The sequence below is a fragment of the Thermobia domestica genome, chromosome 7 (assembly GCF_964235325.1).
Source record: "Thermobia domestica chromosome 7, izTheDome1.hap1.1, whole genome shotgun sequence".
Lineage (NCBI taxonomy): Eukaryota > Metazoa > Arthropoda > Insecta > Zygentoma > Lepismatidae > Thermobia > Thermobia domestica.
The window spans coordinates 302,046,885-302,063,866 of NC_137460.1; the positions used below are offsets into that span (position 1 = coordinate 302,046,885).

General features: G+C 34.3%; 1 protein-coding gene across 10 annotated transcripts in view; it reads left to right on the forward strand.

The window, feature by feature from the left end:
* The first annotated feature begins 421 nt into the window (after window positions 1–421).
* The window catches only part of Wnk (Wnk kinase), a 297,369-nt gene continuing 280,808 nt past the window's right edge, over window positions 422–16,982 (forward strand). For 6 of the 10 annotated variants that reach the window (XM_081766829.1, XM_081766833.1, XM_081766834.1 and 3 more), the window contains exons 1-2: window positions 425–568; window positions 907–1,025. The gene's annotated coding sequence lies outside the window, so the exon portion shown is untranslated. Of the gene's footprint in view, window positions 569–618; window positions 745–906; window positions 1,026–16,982 lie in introns of those variants that run through there. The other 4 variants (XM_081766836.1, XM_081766838.1, XM_081766830.1 and 1 more) reach the window with 3 other exon arrangements.

Sequence of the window (16,982 nt, forward strand, 5' to 3'; positions counted from 1 at the left end):
CAGGATTGCTTATGTAAGAAGTTTTAAATGCAAACATTTATGATTACCCATAAGCAGTCCTTTCATTTGTAAAACAAAATAAAGTACTTTAGGCTTACATTCTGACAACAGGTTTCTCTTTTTCGACTTTATGATGGAAGTAAACAACATGCACACTGTGCGTTAAACAAATGCAGTGGCGTATTTACGATATTGTTTCGGGGAGCTTGGCTAACTTTGTTCCTCGAAATGTGAAAATTCTGCAGATATTTTATTTACTTTAATATAGTAAATACAATTTCGGGGGGCTTAAGCCCGGAGCCCCCCTTAATTACGCCACTGAACAAATACCATACAAGCTTGTATTTTCTCGTCAGTTGTATGATTGTGGGGGCTTCAGGTTTTCTCTGGGGACTAAAACACCAGGTTCTTGTATGCAAAGCTCATTTGTTGTTGTTCTGCAAAAATTGCTCTATGCTATTCACTTGTTTCCGGCCAGATTTCTCTCACCAGATGTCACCTTTTTAAAATTCGTTTCAGGCAAATAAAAGGTGGAGAAGGGTGTAGGAGATAGTTTTTGCTGTTTTTCGTAAGTATTTCCTACATATTCACTTTATAGGTAATTATAGACTTGCACACGTTATTTATTACAAGATGCTTTATAGGCATACATTAAATATTTGCTCCGTGCTTGTTGCTGAAAACGCAATACACAGAAAACTATGACGTCGGAAATGGTTACCTATTGGGATTCCATCATTCTGAGTGCGTACGATGTAGTTGTGTGTCTAGTTAATAAATGCGGCATTAACATGTCATAGTGTTTGTCATTTTCTTTAATAAAAGTTGAATATTAGTATATTGCGTAATATATAGGGTCAATTAACGTAAAATTGTTTAAAATCTGTTGTTTTTTTGTGAACACAGGTATTAGAAACGTGATTACGGTACACTTCTTATGACGAACTAGATGACGGCTGTCGATTGACTGCATGGAAAGTTAATAAATTGTCCAGGTGTTATTATAGTTGCTACTGAAGAAATATGTAAGTAACAGTAGTTACTACTGTGCAGCTACTTTAGATTATAATTAAAAAAAAATAGCTTGCGGCATGCCTGTGTTTGCGTATGTTACGGTAAGTGCACTATTGCTTGTGAATCTAAGAAAACTACTAATTCTAAATTGCTATAAACATATGTAAAACTTTTATCGTACTGCAATATGCGAATGAAATGAGCTAATTTGTCATACGAGAGATTGTATGTACGCGTGCCAATGTTTCGCATGGAAAATTCTTTATTATGAGTATTTTTTTTTATTTATGTAAAAAGTCTTTTCGCTTTTCATTGTATGGTATGTTGGAATTTCCGGTTGAAGTTTGTGTGGTTTTAGATTGCTGTGCGATCCGTTTGCAGTTTCATATATATTTTTAAACAGTACATAGGATATAAATATTTATTTATTTTTATCTAAATTTTGCTTGATTTCAAGAAACGCTGATATGTAGAAACTTCAAGGAGAATCCGATTACCGTTCTTTTTGTGTACACGGGACATTCCCGTTGTAAATATATTGCTACTGCTGTTAACCTTAAAAGGAGCTAGAGGGCAGAAACGAGTAGGCAAATATTTTATAATTCGTTTTATGTTATCGATTATATTATAATTCTATGTATATTTTTTAAATGGAAGTCGCATATCTGATGGTTTATTTTTCACATTTGTTTGTTGACTGCCTTTTACATGATTCTCTTATATTAATAAATTGCTCTTGATATTGAGGCTTACTTTTGTTTAAAAAGAAAAAAAAAAAAAAAGAAGGATGCAAAAATCTTACTGATCAATAATATGCACTCAGCGTGCATTTAAATGACCATTTTTCGTAATATCTTACTTTGAGGGCTTATATTCTTGAAATGTGAACTTACACTCTTACTACCTTAATGTTTCTTAAGACTGGAGTTGCATTATCGGCTGGCTACAGATCCTTTAGCAGCTCTTGAGTATAAAACAAACTTTAAAACACAAACCAACTTGTGCTAGGTGGTCATTAAAAAGCATGAGTTGTATCTAACCGAGTCAGGACATTAGTGCAGCTGGATTTGGCGAGTAATATCGAGAGGGTATAACCGTAGAGAGCAGGCGCGTCAGCGATGGTATGTATGTTCGTAAACTATATTTAACAACCTAATTAATTTACCCTCCACCACTTCCTTTGTTTCACATCCTAACTTTATTGCATACTATGTTAATCTATCAACTGATTCATTTCCCTTTATTAATGCCTTATGCTCGATCGCATTTCTGACATACTATATCATACTTGTGCAGATATTATGTTCTTTTACTGTATCCTAGGAGTATGAGGTGTCGAAGATTTGGATTTCCTTGACATCCTAATGTTTTATCCTTTTAGAAGTCAGGTAATTCAAATTTCTGTTAAAATGTTCTTTAATGTTTGAACACGATATCAATCAGTTCCGCCGTGCCTTAACACTATTTTCGGTCACTCTCAACGCTGCCAGTGCGTTACTTCAGACTGTTCACTGGAACGAGTCGAACACTTTTTGGATACGTACTTAAACCTTTAAGGATCACGACTTGAGACACTACCTTTTATCGTTTTCGTGTTTAACATTACGTTTTTATGTGCTTAGATGTTCAGAATTCGTATTAGATATTCTGGTGTTTTACACATGTTATAAGTAAGATTCACGTTTCTGATTTCTATAGGCTATGTTCTTCTTTCGAAATCAAAATTCATGTTTTTTCCGTAAGTTTACAAAACTGTGCCCCCATAAAGTAGGATAGCACTTTATTATTATTATCAACCTATACTATATACGTTTTCTTAAACAAAATAGTTGTATTATGTATAATATTTCGTATTCTTTTTCCTTCAGGGAACACGAAACTTTATTGAACTCGCTCGTGGTTATATATTTAGCGTGTGCGCTTTCAGTGCGGGAGACTCAACTTGGATTCCCGTAGGCGCTCATGTGGTTCCAATGCCCCGCTAAGCTGTAGGTCCGCGGGACGCTTCACTAAATCAGCCAACCAGAGGGTCATTATTAACACATTGGCTATCTGCCCCGTTTTCTGATCTCTTCCCGCAGATACCATCTATGTATTTTCCATTTTTTTCTTCTCTGATTTAAAGTTTATTGTAGGACATCTATGATCAGACTAGTTTTTACTAGGTAGTCCCATGGTAACCACACATGTTAATTAATGTTTTAGGATTTAGCCTACTTACCGATTGTGTAACTATGTATTATTGTTTTCATATTAGTTCTGCAGGTATGATAACTTTTCCTTTGTACACTCATGTCCAAACTGATTGTTGCATATCTATAATTATCTTCTTGTAAGAATATAATTTGATAATGATTTTGCAGGGTACTTTCAATACTGATACTGCGTGTATAATCGGGAAATGTATATTTGTGGTAAATTTCATAGGAAAAGAAACGAAAATTATAATGAGTAAAACAAAATGTTGCTAAGTGGACAAGAAAGTTTTATTTTGGTTTTATTGTTCTTCTTTACTGCTCTTTTGACTTGAAATTTGCCATACACATGTCTTTGCCGATTATATACATACTAACATTATAAGAAATACCGGGCGAATTCGTTATCAAATTATATTCCTACAACAAGATGTTTATAGACATGCGACAATAATTTTGGACATGACTGTGTATTCATTTATCACATATGAGGATAGCTTTGAGGTACGGTTTGGAACTTGAGGTTTATTTTGTGTATTCATTCTTATTATATATTAGTTAACATACATACAGTTACATTATTGTGCTCTTCAGTTACTTAATATACGGCAGCCCTGTCACCATGTTTATTTATTTGGTTTAAAGAATGTATTTTTTGTTGATGGATGAGAATATGGTCTTGGAATCAAATTACTTCTTTAGGATTTTTTTAAATGACTACAGCAAAATTAAACTACCGCTAATTTTAGATATTTTCTGTAAAATCTTCAAAACAAATAAAAATATTCGAAAAGCAGAAACGTAGTGATCTAGACAATATGATTTTGCATGTGATACCGTTATCCCAACCCATCTATCTGCTTTCGATTTGTAATTGTAGATAGATTTAGCACTTTTTGCGAGTTCTGTAAATAGCGGCATAGCAAAAGCACTTTGTCGAATTGTGGTAAAGATATCACATGCAAAATCGTATTGTCTAGTTTCCTACGTTTTTCCTTTTTCAATATTTTTATTTGTTTTGAAGATATTACAGAAAAACTCTAAAATTAACGGTAGTTTAATTTCGCTGTAGTGAAGACCCTTAAAAAGTACTTTTTTTCTCTCTTCCTCTTCTCTGCAATACTTATGTCGGAGGTATATTTACAGTCGAGTTATAGTATTATTATAATTTTATTTTTGAACAAGGCACTTGAAGATTTTTTGGATAAAGTGGTAGAAATTTATCAAGATATACATCATTTTCAGCTTTCCCGAGAGTAAAGCGTGTTGGCAAATTCGAGCAGTTTCTTAGTTTGATATTCTCTAAGAAATGAGTTTTATCACCAATTTCCAATTCAGCATCATGCATGGTCTGGGTGAGACACTTTTATTTTTTTTCCTACTCCATTTATCATGCCATTCTGGTCTTGTGGATGTTTTCCTGTCGTTTGTATTGTTAGCTACGTATTTACATAAATATTCTCCTTTTATTTTTTCTACATACTCATATCGCTGTACCGTACTTTTTCTGGGGCGCACAAATTCCAGATTTGATATTTCGTTCGATCTTCTTGTTTTTCCAGAATGGTGCGAATGTTATCTCTTGTTATTGCACTCCACCCTCTCTTCGTCGTTGTTCACTTTTTACCACTGCGTATTTTTTTTTTTAAATTTTCTTTTATTTAACAAGTGTGGGTGGAATAATCTGTTTTCGTTGTTATGTTCCCAGTAGGTGCTTCACGCTTACTTGTTGTTGCCGCCCCTATTAATTTTTAATATGTTATTACTTTTGACAGTTTTGCTAATATTTCCTCATAGTCTTCTTATTCGAATTATTAGTTCGTTTTCTGAAGTGCTTAATATTTTTTATGCCTCCCATAGCAAGGTTGAATAGTATGTGAAAAGTCATACCGGCTGTTTTGGGCCATATTTCTGTTCGAACGGTATACAAACACGTACATAGGTATAGCTGTCATCATTGTCAAGACAGGCAAGAAAAAGTTTCCCTGACAGTTTGAACAGACAATCCATTAGTATATGAAACCAGTACTACTTGAGTTTTTTCTAATATTGGTAGAGCGTTCTGTTATAAAGTACAAAATATCCTATATCCCTTCAGCGCGCCACCACACTATTATGAAATTGATATACAAAAAGTTTAAAATATACTGTATACTGTAAGAAAGTAAGTTGTTACTGTACTGTAAGTTGTTACACTGCAAAAATATAAGAATTCCCTTTAAAACCCTTCAAGATGGTGACCTCATAACCTGGTTATATCTTTTGATGAATAACTGGCCACTGAAAAACTAGTTAGTTCGAGAGACAAAACGGATAATGTTTATAATATTACACCTAATAATTTTGGTATCAGTCGTAGGCATGACGTTGAAAGATTTCCTCGGACACACTTCTCTCTGCGTGTTTAGGTCAGCACTACTACTTCTTCCGTACTAATCTGCCTTTTTGACCGATCTTGACCTTCATCTTTCAATACGATGAACCAGGTAACGAATGAGTTGGCTGTGAGCGATGAGTAGAGATCAACACACATACACACGAAAAAGTGTATCTGATTTACAACAAAGCATAAAGCTCAGAAGACACTCTTCTATTTTTCAGATTTTAACCCACTATTTACTGTGCTGTTTAAAAATTAGAATACTAAAGAAGGATTTGCTTTTTCTACATATTTTACAGGCACTTATTTTCTCAGTTCAGGTACTGGTTTGTTTGTTCCAATGTAACCAACAGAAGGGAAATTATAGTGTGCTGTTTTTTCGAATTTTCAACCCAAAATCGGGAATTAAAATTGTTATGGCTGGAAACACTCCTACCAGACAGACCAAACTATCATAAAATAAACTTAGGTATACTATTAATATATCATAGAAGTATCATGTCGATATGTAGTAAACAAAGTATGTAATTTTAAAAAATCTCATTCTCCCTAAGATAATTAATTTTCTTTCCACTAAGAGAACAAGGTCTGCTGTAAACCTCAACTATACTTCTCCTAATTATCCAATCGAAATTTTCTCTGGTGCATTGCTTAGGCTAGAAATGAAGCTTTCAGTTGCTGACAAGGTTGGCAAAAAAACATGGTTTTTATTGAAAGAAACAGAAAAAACAACCCCTAAAAGCATTTTTTGGTTTAACCTTTTTTGTTTGTTTGTTTGTTTAAATAATTTGCTCCTATCACATATGGACAGAAATAAGTGTATTTCGCCTTGGTGTTATTATGCAACAACCGGGTTATATTGAAGAGTCATATAAGCTTAAAGGGGAATCCAAATCACTTCTCGGCTTACATCCGAGAGAAATTGTCTTCCATTTAAACTCAAAACCGGGACTGATTGGCCACAAATGAAGGGTAAGGAGGAAAAAAAAAAAAAAGGAATGTTCATGTATGCGCTTTATCGGGTACTTTATCCTATCTGTTGGTTACTCCTGGTACTATTTGAATGTATATATACCATGCATGCGTAGATGTGAAATGTCCATTTAAAAAGAGGCAAAAGATTTGACTACCCCTATACTTTTTTACGCGGTTTTCAATATTAAAACGCAGTTTTCTCGAAAATGCAGTTTTGTTACATTCCTTCTTTTTTCCCCTTAACCTTTAAATGCGATACGTCTGCCGACTCACTCACGAAGGACTCCTGATAAAAAAAATACGTTGTACTGATCTTTACATACTTGGTAATATAATTGTCAAGAATCATTTCAGAAAGACAAAAGATAAGCAATTGCATAACTGAAACCATTATACAGATTTACATATGGACAATTTGAAAATACTGCAGAGTACAAAAGAACTAATTTAGTCTAAGTTAGTTCACTACGACTTTTATTAGTCCAAGTTAAAGAACTGCAATGACTTAATTTGCATATCAGTATGAAAAGTGAATAAAGATACGAATTATTAGAGTCTACTTTGGCTCTGACCCATTTATACATAAATAGATACCAAAGATACTTCTGATTTCAATAAATCCCTCTCATGGGGTTATATGACTCCCCCTCCCAAAAAAGTACAACATTTCGGTGTATTTTATCAATAGTAAACATTATTAAAACGAAACAGTATTTAGAATTTTCCTTTAATTGCAATTGCATAACAATAATAACGAACTACCATATAAAAAAAATCACAAAAGAAACATTAATAAACTTTATATATATATATATATATATATAGGGGAGGCCGGGGTATTAAGAGACAAAAAAAATTCTAGCACTCTAGGCCTTACTAATTATCTTAGGCTGGGCCACTTAAATAAACATATGAAAAAGTATAGGCCAAAAAGAACTGTTGCATATAGGCATGAGTTTAACAAATATTAAGAATAGCCCTACAAAAACCTAGGCCTACCAAAAGAAGAGGAGTCATATTTAATCTTTCTGTTTTGGTTTCAAAAGTCCTTTTTCATTTTGCTATAAACACAGCGAATTTTTAGGAGCTATCCTCTGGAAATCTGGAATGGCCCATTTCCATCCAGTTTGATAAGTCCATAAAACACAAATTTGGATGTCACTGTTTGAATGCCATCATAGGCAGGCCAATTAAGACCACTTAGTCCTTTTTTCAAAAATTTAACCTTGCACGGTCCTTCATCTGGGAAAGCAACAACCCTTCCAATATACCAGTCAAGATCATAGTACACGGCGTAATACATTTCTAAGCAAGATTTTGCTCTGGTTTTATCAATTTCTTCTGGCAAACTTTCACCAGTTGATGATGAAATTAGTTGATCCAAAGCATATTCTCCGCTGTCACTATCTATGCACAGACTCTTGACTGGGTTACCAGAGTAGGAGTTTTCCTATTTACTTTCTATATATAGAAAAACTAGCAGGTTATACCCGTCACATGCGCAAAATAAGCATAAAGTTGAATTGGGGTAATAAGAGACATGCCCTCAGTTGACCTGAAATGCGATGTTTCAGCGATTTTCAAAATTTCTCATCAATCTTCATAGTCTTCGTCACAAAGTTACATGGCAGTCATTTCCACATTTCTAACTCACTTTTCAGAATAAAATTTTATTTTAAAAAAGTCACGAACTTCCGTGGTAAGTTCAAAGTGAAGGTATTTTTTCACAGTGTGACAATATTATAAAAACTTATATTACGGTAGTTCATAAGCCAATGGGGTAGGAAAGTAAAGATATTGACGTTGCCATTACTTATTTTTCTTTTTTTTAAATATTTTTGCTTTGATATATAGGGTATTTTTTGGCCGTATCTCTTATTACCCCGGCCTTCCCTGTATATGTATACATATAAAAGTTGCTTTTGTTGAATAATCTCTTTGAGTAATGAATGGGGAATTTAGGTCTGAATATAATATGAATAATATACGGGAGTGAAACGTGATAACCCACAAATGTGTGTTCATTAAGATTTTACGAATAGTTACACTTTCACGAACATTTTTCGTTTTATGGTTTAAACCAGCCAACCCTGGTTGCTGATACGTTCGTTTGAATGTACTGGCATATTCTGGAAAATCAGGGAAATCATGCATTTTGTGTCAAATGTAAGGAAAGTCAGGAAACGTAAATGTGCAAGTGCATCTGAAATCGTTTCCTCTCTACCAGTTGTACAGATTGACATATGAAGAGGACCACAATGATACAGAATTCACGTGAGTGATGCAGTGTTGCCATTTCGTGCTGAGGGAGTGAGATTCTGTGGTGTGTCAGTGAGTGTGAGATATATATATATATATATATATACATATGGGATAATTGATCATGTAAAAGCAGAAATCGAAGTATGACTTGTCTTCATGGACATAAGTTTTAAGACAGAAAAACTACTGAAAGAACTGAAAGCATCAGGTAAAGATAACTTAGCTTTCAGGCTTTACTGTCAAAACTTTTTGCTGGGGACAATCAAGAAGATTGTGAAAAGGAGTCCTCTGAAGTACAAACCGGCACGTGCTCTGTCAACCTTGGACTCTAAGCTACGAAAGAACAATCTAGAACTTTCTCAGATTAGGATGAAACGCATCCTACAAACTCTGCATGAGCATAACACAATATATCATTCTGTAACTGAGAAAGCAAAGGGTCAATTTATGTCTTTTTGTACTAAAATTCAGGGATCTCATGACCTCAGAGAATACGAAGAGAGGATGGGCAGCACCAGGTTAGATGTCTTTTTTTTTTTTTTTTTTTTTTTTTTTTTTTTTTTTTTTTTTTTTTCTCAAAGGTATTGTCCAAGAAACAAGAATATTCTGATTTGTGGAATGTTGTTAAAATGTTTAATTTCATCCCACGGCAGTGTTTCAATGCAGGGCGGGTTCTTAGTCAATAAGTATGGCTTATTGTAGAAAACCAAGTTGAAGATCTCTGGTAGCACAGAGGCGGGTGCATGATGCATTCATGTACTATGGAGGTGTAGAATCTGTTTCTGTTGATCGAAGAATGGTTCTCTCAGTTCGTTCATTTCAGAGACGCTATGATGAATACCTTAAGCAAAAACGAATCAAAAGTGCAGAGGAAAGTAAAATCAAAGGTGAAACTAAGTGCTGAAGTTAAGAAATTGGAAGTAAAGAAGAAGCTAATATAAATATGTTACAAACAAGAACAAGACGCTCTCGTAGAACAAATTCAAGAACTGAAAGCAAAAATGTAGATGTGAGGATTAACATGTCTCAGAGTTGGCAATATTAGGACATAGTGGGCCACGGTGACTCAGTGCTAGAGCGTTCACTTCTGGTTCTTGGGGTCCTTGGTTCGACCCCATCTCGTCCAGGTGAACTTTGTGGTGGACAAACCGTGTGCATGGGTTTTTTCGGGGTTCTCCCACTTTCTTCATTCCACTATTTCATGAACGTAAAAGTTAATGTTTTTCATTTTAGAACTGATAGTAATAGGTCAAAGGGAGAGTTGGCAATATATTATTGACTTTATGTTGCATTGCTTTTCCAAGCGGAAAAAAAAAAGTAATTTGCAATGTCAGGGTCAGGGTGTGTGGTACTATATTATAAAAATATTAGCCTATAATATATTATGTACATAACAATTACTCATATTGAACATAAAGAATATGTAAATGGTAATTAAAGGAGTGTGTTGGATGGGTATGGAGATCGAGGAGGCCGTTAAAAAGTGTATGATAGAACTTACCCCATACCTTCCCATTTATATTCAAGAATTCATATCAGGGAAAACAAGAATTTGTGTCAGGGAAATCGATTTTCAGTTTTTATGGGAACCCTGGATGTGGCCAATAAATGGGAAATTATAGAGAAAAAACTGGGACTTTTTCCTAATTTTCCCCCTAAAATTGGGTATTAAAATTTTCTTTGTCTAGAAACACTGCTACTATATAAACGCAGACAATCTTAAAATAAACTTTGGTACACCACTGATATATTCTAGAAGTATCATGTCGATACTTAAGAAACGAAGCTTTAATTTTAAAAAGAAAATCAAGGGTTAAAATCTAAATTCGAATATTTTGTGCGCCTCCTAAATACCCAATTCTATCGATCTGTACTTACTTTTGTTGAGTAAGGAGTGGTGTTTGACTGGCGTAAGTTTATTTGCGTTCATACGTATAGGTACAATTTTATAAACATAAGTTTCGAAAATTTTGAATGTTTTGGCCGAAATATTGGAAAATATTAATTTCCCTAGTTGGCAACACTGATTGTGAGTTGTTCAAATGGGTCTAAAAAAATAGGTATCCATATGAGATATATACCTGACAAGTGCTAAGTAGGTTTCTCTAAAATCAAGGAAGATAGAGTGAAAAAACTTTTAAAAAAAAAATGAAAATAGAAAATTTTCGATTTTTTGCCTTTTGGTTCAAATTTGAGATGGAAATTTGACACTGAGGAAAAAAAATTAACATCGTAACATCAAGATATACTGTGGTCCAACCATATTTGGCGTAGAGAAAATCTTGCAGGTATCTTAAGTAATGTTCACACAAAACAGGATTAAATATTGTTGGACCTGTTTCTTAAACTCCAAATCAAATCATATACAGTGGCAACCCTGTATGTGCCGTTTTCAAAGTAAGGGTTAGTATGTACAGTACGCAGACGCTTCCGGGTATTAACTTTATATATATATATATATATATATATATATATATATATATATATATATATATATATATATATATATATATATATAGAGTACGAACTTGGTCATCGAACTGCGTCTCCCTTGATTAAAATATATTTACGCCACTGTATATGTATTTAGAAGTCTGAATAGTTCTGAATTTGCCTGAATTTCTCTTAATGCATTTTATCAGTAAAGATAAAAAAAAAAAAAATTAATTGAGAGGGGGGGGTAACTCATGATAACCAGCCTTAAAGGTTTGGAGTTATAAAGGTGATTGCTTAACTGCTTATTCCATTTTATTTATTCAGATTGTATTGAATTACTTGAGATGAAAAGCTTTATGGCCGAGAAGTACAGCTTTCGGCGGATGGTTTCTGACTGTAAATACTATCTTTTTTTTTTGTGTGTATGCAGAATTAATCTTTGTATGTGCGCTGTTCTTATGTAAATAGTAACTGAATATCATCAGTTGTTGTTTGATAGATAAACAATGAATTTGTATAAGTCAACAATACGTGTTTGCTTTTGTTGTTTCTACTTTCACATATTCTGTTACGTCTGACGTACATAATTGTTTATAATTTCGACGATAGTTTTCAAAGGATCCTGTAGGATTATTCTTAAATCCAAATAGTTATTACGAGATACCATATCACCTTTATTATGTGTAGGTGAGATCGCGAGAAGGCTGCATGATAAATCAAGACTTCTAAATAAAGAAATGTTAATTTTTTGTCTTGAATTCTGGCATTTACTTTTCATTTGATATTATTATACTGTTGTGGCAGTGAAATAATTTTCATTTAATGTAAGAAATCTACGGCTTTCTCAGTTTCTTTGAATTCTTCCGTTCCTTATATAGTAGTAATCTTTGTAGCATCTCTTTCAATAATATAGTAGAAAATGTGGTGGTAGGAGGAAACAGGCTCTTCACATATTTTTTTCAAAGAACTATACACTTTTCGTGGGAGATTATAGGAATTCTCAGTTAGTAAAACATTATACTTCCAAACTATGCTATGTGTCCGTCCTTTCGTCTGTCGATAGATATCACCAAAATTCAGAAGCTGTTATTTACGATCAACTCAGCGTCCTGAGAATAGGTTCCACCTCGTCCGTTAACCCCCCCGTTCAAACCTGAAGTGGAACTCCCTCATGGGTGAGCACTTAGCATACTCGCCTTTGGCATAGGAACCTGGGTTCGATTCCCAGCGGGAGCTCATGCTGTTCGGATTCCACGTTAAGCTGTAGGTCCACGTCTCATATAGTCATGCTGCTGAAAGGGGTTCTTAAACTCCAAATCAAATCGGAAGTAGGACAAATCAACGATTTCCGGTTTGAACGTTAATCATGAGAGAACAAAAGCGGGAACATAGTAATTAGGGGCTTTTTGCAATCGATTCTGCGTCTGAAGGGAACATAAAATCATCAGTCACAATATCCTACCGAAACAGCAAGTGATTCGACATACTAGTTTTTCCGGTTTCAATAGTTGTTTCCGTAAAGCAAAGATGGTTAAAAATATCGGGAAGTTTTTATTTACTTATTTATTTATTTTTTTTTCCAATCAGTTAGCGCGTCGAGGTTCCATCTTTTCTGTTGACTCCAAATCAATTCAATTCAATTCTCTGTTAACTCTCTATTTAACGGAATAGGTACCTGATAAATGAACTCATTATTTAGAAAAAAAAAAAATAATTTTTTTCTTAATACTAATAATGATTTCAATTTTCAATCATAGCGGAATGTTTAGATACTCGGTTGATTTTTCGTTTATCGTCACTTGCATCCGGCCACTTTTATCGCACTAATATAGATTTTTTTTTTTTAATGGTCACTTAAAGATTTTGTGTTCTTACTGAAAAAAAAAAACTGTTCTGTTGGTCATTCTGTTAGTATATTGTCTGAATTACATGCTGCGCCTGAAGTGGACGTCTAGAATCCAGGGATGGGCTTCAGAAATAATATAGTCTTACGTTCATTGTTCCCCGAACTGAAAGAGCAGACACACGTACATTGACCTCTCACTTTACAAGTTTTTGCTGACAGCACAGAAGATCAGATTTGAGGTAATTTGAATATCGACTTGGACTAACCTTCGTGTACGTCTGACATAGCAATTGCTGAAATTTCCAATGGCAACTCTCGTCTTCCTCATCAGCTCATTCTTAAAACTTCAACAAATTTCTCCTATCACAGGAGAAATCGTTCAGGTACAAAGGATTCAAAAAAAAAAAAAAAAAAAAAAAAAACCCAACGTTTCTTCCAGTAATAGGAATATGTACGAAGAACTCGATATTATCAGCAACAAAAGCTGCACTGTTTTAATTTTTCTTGGAAATAAAAAAGCAAATCTTCACAGAACCACTAATTTGAATCTTTTCTTGATATTTCAGTCTTCTTCTGTGTGAACAGGGTTGGCAAAAACCATGTTTTTTTTTTATTGAAAAACAAAAAATTTTTTTTTTTTGGGTATAAATAATTTGCTCTATGTATTTACATTATGGACAGAAATAAGTTTGTTTCACGTTTGTGTTATTATGCAGTAATGAGGTTGTATTGGAAGGGGTCACATAAGCGTAAAGCGGAATCCAAACCGCTTCTCGGCTTACATTTCAGAGAAATTATTCTCCATTTGGACTCAAAACCGGGACTATTGGCCACAAATGCGGTGAGTGTGCCGACTCACTCACGAAGGACTCGTGATAAAAATATGTTGTACTGATCCTGACATACTTATTAATATAATTGTCAAGAGTCATTTCAGAAGGACAAAAAGGTAAACAGTTGCACGAATGAAACCATTATACAGAATTATATATAAATCGGGAAACTCCCGCCTTAACCATTGGGAAAATCCTGTGTAAATGCAAAGCAATAACGGAAAAATCTGTTATTGCTTGGCATGTAAATTTTATGGTCAACGTATCATAATCAGTACGCTAAAACTAAGGTATTAAATTACAAATTTAGTATGTAGATATCATTCAATTAAATTAAAACTGAAAGTCCAGTCCAAGCTAATGTTGGAAGCTACATAGCCATTCGATAAATTTTGCTAATTTCTATTAGTATATTTATGCAACCGTGGCTTCTTTATAAAACAGGCCCATTCAGGCATACAATTTGGTTTCGTTTCGTGTGTTTAGGATTGACATCCGAACCGATACTTGGTTTACACTTGAAAGAAGGGTTGTGGTTCGACCGAGAATTAAACATGGAACACCTTGATTAAAAGGTGAAAAGGAGATAAAACTAATGTAGATGGTATGATATGTGGAAACGTCACCATGAAGGTAATACGATTTAAAACAATTTCGTTCTTTTTTTTTTTTTTTTTTTGGTTTAGACCATTAAAAAAAAAAAAAAAAAAACAGCTGGTTTAAACCAGCCAACCCTGTGGGTGAATAATGTGATGCATTCAATAGTTTTTCTAGTGCTTATTTGATTGTCAGAAATATCCACAAAATAATACGTCATTCTTTCATTTTTGTCATCCACAAACTATCTTTTGGGATACTTTGAATAGTTTTTTATACAAAGCATTAATTGGAAGTCATACAGTAATTTCTTCGTCCATGACTCGATAAAATAAAGGAAATTATGTTAAACGTCGTTTGCTGGTAAATGAACGTTAAAAACCCACACCTCCTAATAACCTATAGATTGAATTTCTAATAAGTTGTTTAGTTTTGGTAAGTTGTGTATGTTAATTTATCAGCAAACGACTTGATGAAAAAATAAATCTTTCGTGTTACCGAATCATAGGCAGCAAGTAGTACGGAGAAATTATGTAGGAAATCCAATTAGTGCTTTGTAGAAAACAGTTACTGAAAGTATGCCTAAAAGATTGTATAATGAGAAAAATGTAAGAATGAAGTATCTAATGAATGCATCAATTCACAAAAGGAAGATTGAAATATCAAGAAAAATTTTGTAATAGTGGTTCTGTGAAAGTTAAATAATAATAATAATAATTGGAAATAATTAACGAGGCAACTTCTATTACTGATAATATCTAGGTTTTTTTTTTTTTTTTTTTTGTGTGTGTGTGTGTGTAATATCTTTATTAGTGGAGGAAACGTATTTTGTTTTGATGCTACTGTACCTCGACGATGGATGCCCTCTGATCTGATGAAGTTCGCTGGAGATGCTTTAAGAAAACAATATTGAAGAAGATAGGAGTTCCCATTGAAAATTTCGGCAATTACTAAATAACAGGCGTATACCAAGATTATTTCAAGTGATTTATCATTCATCACTTATCAAATTTGAATATTTCATATACGTAGAGAATGTTAAGTAAATCCCTTAGTATCAAGATTGTTGGGGCCTATAATTCAACGCTCTTGCAGGGTTGATTTTGTATGATAGTTTGTGTCCTGATTCAATCCGCGATCGTGGTTCGGGATCCACATTAATATTACGCTTAGAGCTTTACTAAACTCGACATTGCATAAGGACGTAAACCACGAACACGGAAAAATCTCTTAATGTCTACATTGTTCTTGTTTTAACGTTTAGGTGCGTAGGATCCCTAGGTCGATCTCAGTTGCTCCAAGGGGACCTTATGGTAGACAAACAGTGTTCTTGGATTTTCTCGAGGTTCTTCCACTTTCTTTATTCCGCTGTTTCGTCTACTATCATTATCAATGTTTCCCTCAACCTCGCTGCATAATTATGGGACATTAAAGTAAAACATAAGTAACGTTTGAGCCGTAGTTTCATAGGTAATGCAAATGACTAATGACAGAAGGGAGAATAAGACTAAATCTTTCAGTGTTAAGCATAGGCTAAGGGAGACCGTAATGATGACAAAATGAATGGAATGAATAAAGTAGGGGGAATAGGAAAACCCCGAGAAAACTTACACATACGGTCTTTGTCCACCACCTCCGCTTGGCGCGAGCTGGGATATAATCAGGGACGCCACGCACTAGAGGTGAACGCTCTACCACTGAGTCACCACAGCCCCCTAATGATAGAAGGGAAGGTGGAATGAGAATAGAAGGGGAATTTCAGGAGCACCTCGTACTTCATTCCGTAACATGAAACTGGTAACCCCTTCCAGCACTGGACCGCTTTGCATCAACCACATTAATTTTCTAAATTTCTACAACGAAGTTGGTAAAAACGCCATGTTAAAGGGGTGAATGGAGGTGACCAAGATAAAGGATTTGGGTTAATACACGCAGTGTGCTGGAAGACACTATTGCCTATCAGGATCACTTATTCATTATTTTTCCCAATGATCCGTTTTACGAGTTCCTCTGTTTACATAAGTCAAGTGGTATATATTTAGATTTGTGGATTCCTTGATTTGGATATATTTTTCAGAAGTCTTGAAAGTTCTCTGCTCAAATGAATGCGTTAGAAGTAGTCGTTTAATTTATTGTTTGCAATGCAAAGTAAGAGAACAACTTGCCTCCGATCTCAGTACTTCCAATGGCATACCAGTTCTCATTCTCATGAGTGTAGAGGTGCTTCTGCGTTGCCAAATACAGATCGTATGCTTTTCATAGAGTTGTCTCGGGCTGTTACAGTAAGAGCATAATGCGTTGGATAATACTGACAGCGAGTAACAGTCGAGATTTCACTTAAATAACAGATTGCTTGTTAATAGTGTTTTTTAACGTTGGGCGAAAAAAAACTTTTATTGTGTCACTTTTCGTGAAACCTCTTTCATAATCTCTTTGCTGAAAAA